General features: G+C 36.4%; 1 long non-coding RNA gene across 1 annotated transcript; it reads left to right on the plus strand.

Annotated features, from left to right (window-relative positions):
- Positions 1–1,231: 1,231 nt before the first annotated feature.
- Positions 1,232–2,542, plus strand: LOC137580895 (uncharacterized). Its single transcript, XR_011033037.1, has 2 exons — positions 1,232–1,459; positions 1,677–2,542. It is a non-coding gene; the product is annotated as an uncharacterized lncRNA (long non-coding RNA).
- The last annotated feature ends 8,865 nt before the right edge of the window (positions 2,543–11,407 follow it).

Raw genomic sequence — 11,407 nt, forward strand, 5'->3', positions numbered from 1 at the left:
AAGCAAACGTTTTCAATTAGGTCTTAAACTAAATTTTAATTACAATTCCGCCACTTCCGCCCAGTTAAGACAAAAACAATTTCCGCCTGGGTATACATATTAAAGATTTCAAATATTGTAACCAACGCTGCATGTCTGCAACTAAAGGATTTTGTTTGTTTTTTCCTTTTACCCCACTCTGAGCGGAGAGCATGAAATATGAAAGTTAGCTAGCTACCACCATGACTACGTGACTTGTGCGTGTCTGTGTCTGGGAAATCATGCTTCAGCTGAAGCATCAGCTCCAACTCGAGGTCCGTGTATGTTGCATATGGAATGCAACAGAGGGAACAACGCACCGAACTCTTTATTTATTTAACACAATTTGTACATTTCAGTATAGCAGAAAGATGGCGATGGAGATGGTGGAGGGCCGGGAATGTGAATGGGTTACGCATGCGTAACCATACCTGAAACATCTCATGGCAATGGCTTTTAATGGAATTTTATATGCTAGCATCTCGGGTAGATGCAGTTCTTGTTTTTTGTATGCTTGGAAAGTGGAAAGTGTTGTCAGATTAGCTCGACCGAATCTCTAAACGTTGCGACAACCTTGAAAGGCACTCAACAAATAATGCTGGCACACACATTCACCCACTATCCACATGCCATTTTCATCCATTTCGACATTAACATGTGTGTGTGTGTCCTTCAGGCACAATTATGAACTTTGTTTGCCACAATTCGTCCCCATTGTTCAGGCAGCTCACGTAGTCAAAGATGTCGTAGTTCAGTCTGCTGTTATATGAGTTCTGACTAGAGACAATTTTGCACTTGAAGACGCATTTTTTTTGTTTTTCTTTTTCGGCTACTACCATCTTCTACTTGACAATTTTCAACTATTTGATTTATTGTTAGCGAGCCCTATTGTGCTTGGAAACTATATGAAACCTTAATGTGAAATTTTAGGAGCTGTACGAGAGAACGATGTGGAATCATTTAGTAGTGAGCCTTTTTCAGCGGTTTGGTTTCCTTGCTCAAAGACAAAGGGCTTTGATTATCTTATCTAAATAAAGTTTCCCGCTCTAAGAATTCATGTGACCTTAAACATAATTCGACTCATATCAACTTAGCTAAACTTTGACCATATGTGAAATAGTAGACATGGTCACACCATTTACCAAATTTTGAAGTTTGGTTCATTTTTTACTTGATTAAAGTAGGCAATGCCAGTTTGTCGGCAGTCTCTGAGTTGATATACCGATGTGTTTCCCAGTACAAAATCATAATTCACAACGCTCTCCACTAGTAAACAACACACAATACTAAAATAAAAGTTAAATTGGGAAAAAAAAGTATAAATTTGAACAAGGCAAATCCAAAACGAAAAAACCCTTAAAATCCTGTTTCCTAGAAAAAAAGAAGAAGAAGGAAGACATCCTGCCGTTTGTGTTCTAGAAGATATTTAGCAGTAATTAAGGTTTGTTTCGAAGGTAACGTATAACTTGTTGGATCAGAAATCCTTTTGAAAGCAATTCAGGACCATTTTAAGATGTCCTGCCAACAAAATGCTGGCAAAATGTTTTTTGATTTAATGGAAGGAGCCTGAGAGCCTGGCTGCTTATCCGTTAGGCAAATTGATCCCTACTGAAAGCAACTTTTCAATTAAAACCATTTTCAATATTTCCATATTCAAGCATGTCGAGACAATCTGATTCTCCTGTGGGTACGAAGGTGATGCTGCTCCTTAAGGCTGCAAATGAGCCCCTAAATAAGGCAGACTTGCTGAACAAGATGGGTGTAGAAAAAATGGATAAAGCTAAACAAAATAGTTTCAAATTAGAACTCAACACGGTTTTGGATGCTGCAGTAAAACTCGGGTTCGTGACAAAATTCACGGACTACTATGTGCCAGCTACTCATCCTACAGACATAGTCGAGCTGCTGCGACTCGAGGACCCATCGCCTAGTGAAGTAAGCATGAATCCATCATTTGACACAATGAACAGTTACACTGATTATGTCGAGCCAGACATGGAATTGGGTACGAAATTGATTCATTATATGAAATCTGTCAATATGCCGCTGAAGAAGACTGATCTGTTGGACATGATGGGTGTGGACCATTTGGACACGGCTGGGAAAGCTCAAGCGGAGAGTGATATCGATAAAGTCCTGAATGATGCCGTCAGTTTTGGCTTCGTGCACAGTATCGATAATCATTTTATTCCGGCTACACACACCATGGATGTTTCTGAAATATTGGATAAGCAGAATTTTAGCGAATCCAATATGTCTTTTATATCCACAGGAAGCACTATTGCATCCATGACCAAAAACTCTGATGTCGACATTTAACTTACCCCCATACCAATTGATTGTTACATCCAAATTCAACATGCATCAAAATTTACTAGTACGCTTATGATAAGGCCAATAGCCTATACATATTCATAATTATCTTGTCAATATTTTCATATTTAGTCCTTAACTTTCCGAAAAATTTGTTCACAAACACGAAAATACTGTTAATTACAAACAATATACTTTTTGAAGACCTGAATTTCTGGTAAACTTTATTTTTTTCTAGTCATTGGATAAATCGGTTAGAATTGTAAACTATTCAAGCTATAATTATGGGGTGATGGAATTGAAACTCTTCTTGAATGTTTTTTTTTTTTTTTTTTAGTGTTTTTAAAAAGAAATTCCTGGTTGTGGGTAGATGGGCCTCTTTGTTTATGTTGGTTGGACGACAACTTTCACAACCATAAAAGCTCTTTCAAAGGTAATTGTTAAAAAATATATTTCATTTTATTATGGGGAGCAGCACACACACTGAAACACAGACACACACTCATCTGTAGACTGTATGTAAGTATGTATATGCATGTAAATGGAGCCCATAGATCGCATTTCTGGTCATGTGTGTGAGCCAGGGTCCATGTAAAAACAAGCAACTCTCCAAACTAACCAACGCAAATTGCTGCTGTTGCGGTTTATTTTGTGTTGCAGAAATATGCAGAAAACTCCTCCTCCTCCTCATTCCCCTTCTGTTGTCTTCCTATTCCTATGCATCTCCACAGTCTCCATCTCCATCTATAGGCAGAAGGGATATTCCCTTCGGCGGGAGGGAAGTTGAGTTCATTGGCGCATTGTTTGGCTTGACTTTTTGGTTGTCAGAATGTTGCTTGGTGGCTGTGTGAGTGTGTGTGTGTGTGTTTGTTAGTCTGCTTCTTGTTATTTTAGCCAAAAGCTGTTAAATTGCTTGAAACAAAACAGAACTGCATAGAGCAAATATGGCGTAGTCATGGCATTCCATGATATGCCATTCATCTACTAATAACTACTGCAAATGTATAAAAACAAAAGGGATGAACCACGTCCATGACCATTTGCCATTTGCCATTAGGCTATAAATATTTTGGGGCGGGTGTCAAAAGGAATATGTGGTGCGAAATACTTGGCACTTAGCTTCAGCTTACTGGATTATGGCGTAACACAAATTCCGCCTAGGACTTAACTGGACCAAATACTAGTCGCATTCCGGATCGCATTTCAGAGATAAAATGGTGGTGAAATTCTCTTCCATTCTATTTTGATTTACTTTCAATTTCTCTTCTCGTTTTCCTTGCTAAATATTGTTAATTTTGAAAAAGTGTAAACCCTATTTGATTAGTTAATATATGTAATAGTTGTTTTAATATTTGAATAATATCCAAAAGAATACAAAGAATGTTTAATTTGCTTCCAAGAAAATATTATTCACTCAATTTAATCAATTCAAAGAAAATTCTCAGCTTTGAGTTTTCTCTATTCATTTTCTCTCCAAAAGGATCTATTTTTTTGGGTCTTTATATCCATAATTATGAGCTTATTAATTCGTTAACAAAAACTTTTGCAAGGCCAACAGAATTTTCCTTTTCGACGTAAGAAATAATTAAAATATTTATAGGAAAAAACTTTGTCGTGCACCTTGAATGCTTATATATTCTTAAGCACTAACTATAAAAAAAAATATTTTAATCAAAAATCTTACCAATGAAAAAATGAAGAGATAAAAGATGCATTTTTTTTTTAAAACTCTTGGCTCTTTTCAAGAGTAAAGAATTTCTTTTTCATACCGTAAAACTTTCTTGCATAAAAAAATAAATGAAAAAGCTTAATTTTTTGCACAATATTTTTTTTACTTCTTTGTTCTTACCCTTTGTAGAAGTCCAGTTAAAGGAAAGGACAATGAGTGATTAGTTTTACTGCCATTTTGTTTAATATTCAAATACAAAATGATTTAATCAGATCTTAAGCGCAAAGATTAAAATAAACTCGAACGAGAAAACAAGGGGAAAAAACAAAATTGATAATTTTTGTCTATCTTAAGAGTCAAGAAAGGGTATATCAACTACATTTATTAATACATTTTTTTTGTTTTTAATTATATGCACAACCCATTTTCCAGTCTAATGTGTTAGGCAATTATGCAGCTTATTTTATGGCAGTCTGACATTGAACTATGCGGCATAGCTTGCAGGGCATTTCATACTTTTATACCCTGTACCCTGCTCGAAGACAGTGCCTTTTGAGAGGCAATATTTCTATCTCATTTAAAACTATACTTGATTGATATGTGCAACTCCGATATTTGGGTAAATGCTTATCCTTGTGAAAAAGCACCTTAACCTTCTATGGCCAAAGCGTCATCTTTGAACGAAGTTAAGTTAAAGCTTAATGCGAAAGCTTGTTCCTATTTTAGTTGAAATTTGAGTTTAAATTTTAAAATGTTTTAAATATAATTTACAATTGTCTGTGCATGAGTTCCAAACATTCCATGCTCTTTTCCACAACAGAATTTAACCAAAGGACTGTAGTTTTCTGCACTTGTTAAAGGGTAGTTTGAAATCGAATCCTTTACTGACATCGTTTAATATGAATTTTGTTTTTGTGCTACTTTTTGCAAGGTTATAAACGCTCAAGAGCTTTGCATTTTATCTGACTAGTTTCTTTGCCTTTGAGCGGGCTTAACTTTTGGTCAAAGTATCGAGCGATACGCTTATTTGTTATGAAAACTTCAAGGAGAGAGCGAACAAGGACTGGCAAGGACTACTGGACTGGGTTTCGCCCTTTCGGAGTCAGATGACGAGGAAACAGCGGTAGTGACTTAACATCTATGAAAAGCTGCTCAAGAGCAGCCCTTTGACTAAAAGTGGGCAAGACGAGAAGGCGTTCAGTGTGGATGTCCTCGATTCCCTGTTCCCCGGCTGCCAGTTTCTTGTTCCTTGGTTTTCAGTTTTTAGTTCCTTGAAAGGCGGTAGTTTATTTCCTGTGCGTGTGTCAGTGTGTGTGTGTGTGTGTGTGAGAGAGAGTCTGTGTATGCATGTGAGTGTTTGTCTATGTGTTTACCACTACTTATGTAACGGGAAGTTGTTGGCTTCCTAAACGGATATACGGACTTCAAATAGTTTTTTCTTCTGTAAGCTTCGTTCTTTTATGGTATTTTTTTTTTGTTTTGTGCCACATTTTTCTCGAGTTGCTGCTTTTGTTGTTGGTATTGTTGGTTTAGTTGCTGTTACAGGCAGAGGATCTCTTTCTTGGTAGCCAAGTTTGCCTTTTATATTGCGGGCGGCGTCTCAACGAGAAACAAGGATGTGGTTCCAGCACGTGCCATAGGTGTGCACTGTGGTACGAAAACTACATGAAAATCTTTGGACTTAAGCCCTTGTGTAATGGACGGTATTTCAAAAACACTGTTGGATAGATTTGCATGGTCTAAACCAGAGATAACGTATCCGCCTTGTGGGATGAAATGAGTTATGTATTACAATATAATTTTAACCCTATGACTGACTAGTTTTTATGTCCATGCTTGCCACTATACCACTATCATCTTTGTAACTTCTATCCGAATTTCATCATCAGTTTTGACTTGTGGACAATAGGAGTAGTAATCATTGATGGGACTTGTTAATTTCCTTGTTTGTTATTCGAATTTGTTAAAATAATATTCACACTACGCCCATGCTTATGGAACACACACAGTTTGCAATGTATTTTTGTATATACAAAGAGTTACCTTACTTCACATGGTATTTTATATTTACCAACAGCCATTTGAAGTTCATCTCTATCAAACATATTTTCACTTGCATCCTTGCCGTTTCCACTCTACCAAAAGGCAAAAACACTTATCACTTTCTGTTGCACCTTGGCGTTGTTGCTTTCCTAGAAAAATGTGGCTGCATTTAAGAGTTTATTATATACTTCACTAGAATATAGTCTCTACTTATCGATAGCGAGTTAGTTGGATACTAGTTGGGGGCATTCAGTTCCTTCACTATGAATACATAATTAAAGGAAAAACCAGACGAGAGAGCGAACAACTAAGTAAAATGAAAATGTTCAGTTAAAAAAATAAAAAAAAAAAACATTTTTGCGTAGCATAAATTTATTTCGCTTATTACGCCAACACGAGAGACAAAGCCCTGAATGAGCTAGAGGGCTGAAGGAGTGGATTGCATCATGGCATCATAATCTCACACCTCGACCAATTCAGCCTCAGTAGGCACCTGTCCTCAACGTGGACACTCGTCTGCAACGACCCTCAGTTCCTTCTTCTTCTACAAAGCTCCTCTGGGTGCGCATTTAATCTCAGCAACATTTCCTTTCCTCCAGTCGAGAGAGAACGCAGCCTGACTATGCCTGCGGTATGACATTTCCTACCCCCACCTGCACCTGCTCCGGCTGGTGCCACATACACTTCCATAGCCTCCCACATCACCCGACTCCGCTCCCTATTTGCAATGAAGGGACAACCCTTTGCTATAGTCGTTGTCGAAAACAAAAATTAGCCGTGCAGTAAAATGGCCAAAGGAAGTGGTAAGTACTCGTACCTTACCGGTCTTGTTGCAGTAACCGGCAGTTACCTCCGCTTATTCCCCACTACCACCAGCTCAGCTCGTCCATTTTGTTTGCGTTTTTTCACTTTATTTCTTTTTTGCCACATGCAGTAAAAATTCGTTAATGTGCAGCTAATTAAGTTCAAAGCATAGTTACAGGCGTTTGAGCACGTCTACCTAACAGTGGTTTCATTTGTTAAAGAGATTTCTCTGGGTTGCCAACCAAAACTTCTAATTCTGTATTTTTAACTCATAATTTTAAACATTGCTATTGTTTAGTAACTTCTAAACACTTGGAAAACGGATACAACAATATATTCTATAAATTATTCTTAATTTTACATTCTATTTAGTATATATTTGATTCAGTAATGTTTCTTTAGGTAGATGGATGATTATAATCATCCATTGATAATTATCAATAGATCTAGCTTAGATTAGTGAGCAATCTTTATCTATGTATAATCTGTGTCAAATAAGTACTAAAGTAATGTTTGTTTTGGACAAATTGGTCATGTGCATCTGCCTCGCTTAATTTGTCAATCGACAAATTCCATATTATGCCTTTTGAATACCTTTGTCTAGGACCAAATTTAAACTCATCTTAAAGGCAACAAACCGCTAGAATTGGTAGATGCCAATTTTGAATTTTATATGCTTATTAAAACAATGAACATTTGTCTTGAATAATACTTCAGCACGCACTGTCAATGTGAACATAACTCGTACATTTGGGTAATACTTTTCGACGACAGAAACTCACTTTGGAAACCAGAAGTCGTTGGGAATGCAAAATGCATTTTTCCGTGTAATATTCATCTCTTTTGCGGCTCTGCCTTCTAGAGAATTTGAAACAAATGCGTCAAAGTGTTGATTAAATACATATTTTGTTGTATTCAAACTTTCAAGTGGCTTTTGATGAGCGGTCGAGGCGAGTTGGATGGTCGTGCTATGAAACAAACATGAGACCAGGACAAACATTTTGTATAAAGTGCTGACGAAAAAAGAAAAAACCAAACAACTACACAGACAGCAACAGCCACGCAATTCCACAACTTCAACGAGTTGCGCTCTATTGCGCCTGGGGGTATGCAACAATATTTGTCCTGCAGTTGATAAAACTGTCTCCCAATTAAGGGCCTCGGCTTTGCGTTCCATTGCCGCATTGTCGTTTGTCTGATGAGTTTTTAAGTACAAACAATTACAAAATGGCAACAACAAATGCAATCATGGAGTTGCCGTCCAACAGTCGACTTGGTTGCTTAGGCAAAGCCAAGACATGCAAGGATACCCAGAGAAGTCTCTCTCTTTATCTCCCCTACTCATCCCTTGCGGTTATCACATTCTGTTGGGCAGTTTAGTTGCGTAATTGAATTAAATTTCATTTTAAAATGTAAAATGCTTTTCATTTGGTTTTTGCGGTCTTTTGCAGTGCCATCTTTCTTTTATTTTCCCTCTTTTTGCAGTAATAATTAACATTTGGTTTGTCAACAGTTTCTTTGTCAAAGAGTTAAGGGTTTTTCATAAGCATGAGAATGTGCAAATCATACAGAAAGTATGCATAGCTTGGAGAAAAATCCAACTAATCAGACTAAGTTTTAGCATTGCGGCCTGCATAAGGATCATCATTGGTTATATATGTAAGTCTATCTGCAAACACAAATAAAACTTGTAACTTGTATTTTAAATTACTATTTTGGATTATACTTAGTTTTACATTTTAATTTTATACAAGTTCAATAGAATATTTTCTTGTAAACATACTTATTACTGGTCAAAATTCTTCAGAGGAATCATTCTAAATTCAAATGGCTTTTGTGTAATCGGACATCTGATTGCTTTGAGTATTGCTGCCGCCTTGAATGAGAAATTTTCGTAGTATCCCTTACAATTGGGTAGGTCGATGGAGTCTAATCTTTTACAATATCTTAAGATTTTCAGAAGTGGTTCAGAAATATTAATTAAATCATGGCCTGAAGTTACCGTTAAACTTTTAAGATTTTCAAGACGTTGTACATCATAAAAAGAAGCATCGTTTAAAAATCCACACTCAATTGAGATCAATGATGTGATGTCTTTTAGTTTTAACACTTCGTCTAAATCTAATAATTTTTTTTTTTATAATCAGTTCTTTAAGTATTGAATTCTGCGCTAGGTCCTGGAGCAGTGCTGCCAAAGATGTGTTTTTCTGTAGTGTTAGACTCAATTCTTCAAGTTGGTCAAGTAGGGCCAAAGGTGCAAGTGCTTCTTCATCGATAATACAATCCAAAGACTGTAGAATGCATTTTCGAAGGTTTGACGGATATTTTGGTGTCATTGGGCCATTGTAATGTGTCTCACACCCAAATATCTGAATGTTAAGTTCTTCCAGATTACAGAGGGAAGACAAGAGATCGATTATCATAAATTGTTTGAGATTCACTTGCAGTTTTCTTAATGAATTATATTGTTCTAGTGCAATAACATCTTGAACGCCCAAAGGGTCTCCCATAATAATGATGCTTTCTAAAACTGAATTGAAACTAGGCTCAGGTTCGACAAAAAGAGTTCCACCATCTTCTTAACAAGAGTTCCTTCAGATGAACGAACGTTGGTAGCCCGTCTTGGTTTTCAGTACTAATTGAATGAACTTCCAATCGCTTTAACGATTTTATACTGGCAAGTTGTTGCAACTCATTAAAAGTAAGACAATTTTCCTCTATGCTTAGAAACTCAAGAGCTGTTGAAGGTTGCATTGCAATTTTTTCAAAAAGACATTGTAAGGATCCAGCCTGATGTGTTGTTATAGTCAGTTCTTTAAGTTCTTTCAGTTCTGCTAAAAACTCAATATTTTGGGTTTTGGAAAAGCCGCATTTTAAGGTTTTTATTGGCCTAATTTTGACGATCTCCATTACCTCAACTGGAGTAATAGTTGCAGCTTGAACATTTTCTACTTCTTCTTCGTCTTCTTTTTCTATTAACAATTCAGAAAGATTGGCATGTAACGTTATATTGTTGAGTAATTTCTGCAAAGAAAAAACATGATTTTTGCCAGCTATGCGAAGAGACTTCAAATGATGCAATTTTCCAAGGCAGGCATAATCGCTAGCATCATGAATTTCATCATCGAAGGAGCTGTGTTTAAGAGATAGCTCTCCTCGAGATTTGTTATAGATAATTTTGCAATTTCCGTGTTCAATCATTATCTCTTGTTGTTGAAAACTATTTAAAAAACTTATTATATCGTTGGAAAATGATCTATCTTTTAAGATAATTGACTCTAAAGAGGTGAGGCGATGTAAGAGTTTAAAACTTCTGGGATCTGAGAATGACAGCCAAGTATCTGTAGGCTTTTTATCTCGCTGATAAAGAGAGCCTCTTCATAGTTGATTGGCATATCCTCAACATATAAGTGCTTAAGTTTGTGGTTTCTTTTTCTGGAAAGTGTTTCAAGTAATGGTTGCAAGGAACCTGCTTTGCACACTTTTTGTATGTTAAGGATAAAGTAGATTTCCCAATCTCCCAAAGCAGCGAAGGTTGTTGCATCCGTTTCTGAATCCAGTTGTAGTTCAATTGTTTTCAGGTGATTTTGATAAGTTATGGAGCTGTATAATAACTCTAATGTTATTCGAAACCAAGTCGAATTCGTTGATGTTAAAATTCGTAGAATTGCTTGAGAAATACTCTTAAAATCACGTGTGTATTTAATTTCCAGATTCGCAAGTTGATTAAGTTTAGAGAGAGGTTCAATGCTTTCAGAGTTCAAGAAGTTGCAGCCTATTTTTTGCAATGATTGAATTTTAGCCATTTCGTGGGATAGAGACAAGTCAATATATAAACCTGAAACGTCCAAATGCTTAAGTGTTTGCTCGGCTTTTGTGGCTAGGCCAAGGAAAAACATTTTCAATGCCTCTATTTCAGCTTTTTTCAAAAAGTTTGACACCTTTATGGTCAAACTCTCCAATTGGGGCAATTGATCCAGAACATATATGTTATAAAGATTGTCAAAAACACAGCTCAAACTTCGAAGAGATTTGATTGTTGAAATATTTAAAATCTCTTGGCAATTTATTTAAAAATAATTGTCTTCCGGGAGCTGTTCCGGCAGCGGCATCACATTGGGATGAATATCATCAAAACTTCTACCCGTCAAACGCAAATGTTGAAGAGTTTGTGGCATTCTGCTGGCAACTCTTCGGAATAGTTCCCTTTTGTGAGAAAGTGCAATAATATGAAGTAAGAACAAATCCAATCCACCCAGTTCACTATATTCTAATACATCAATTTCTTGGGTGTTTAACGATAATCGCAGTTTTTTATGCATTTTCTCAAACTGAATTCTACCCTCTGTAAATGTGATTGAAATATCTCTATGCTCCATTTGACGTAAAATTTTTGATTATTTTAGCATAAGATCTTGAACTTTATGTTTTGTACTTATTTCAAGTATTTCCAGTTGTGTCAAATGGCCAATATTGCAAGTTTCAAGAAAGCCACACTTCAATTGACATAACGATTTAATTTGGGATATGGCCAGTGTCTCCTCAGCATTCATGTGGGCG

Source organism: Drosophila tropicalis, unplaced genomic scaffold (assembly GCF_018151085.1).
Source record: "Drosophila tropicalis isolate 14030-0801.00 unplaced genomic scaffold, ASM1815108v1 contig_845, whole genome shotgun sequence".
Lineage (NCBI taxonomy): Eukaryota > Metazoa > Arthropoda > Insecta > Diptera > Drosophilidae > Drosophila > Drosophila tropicalis.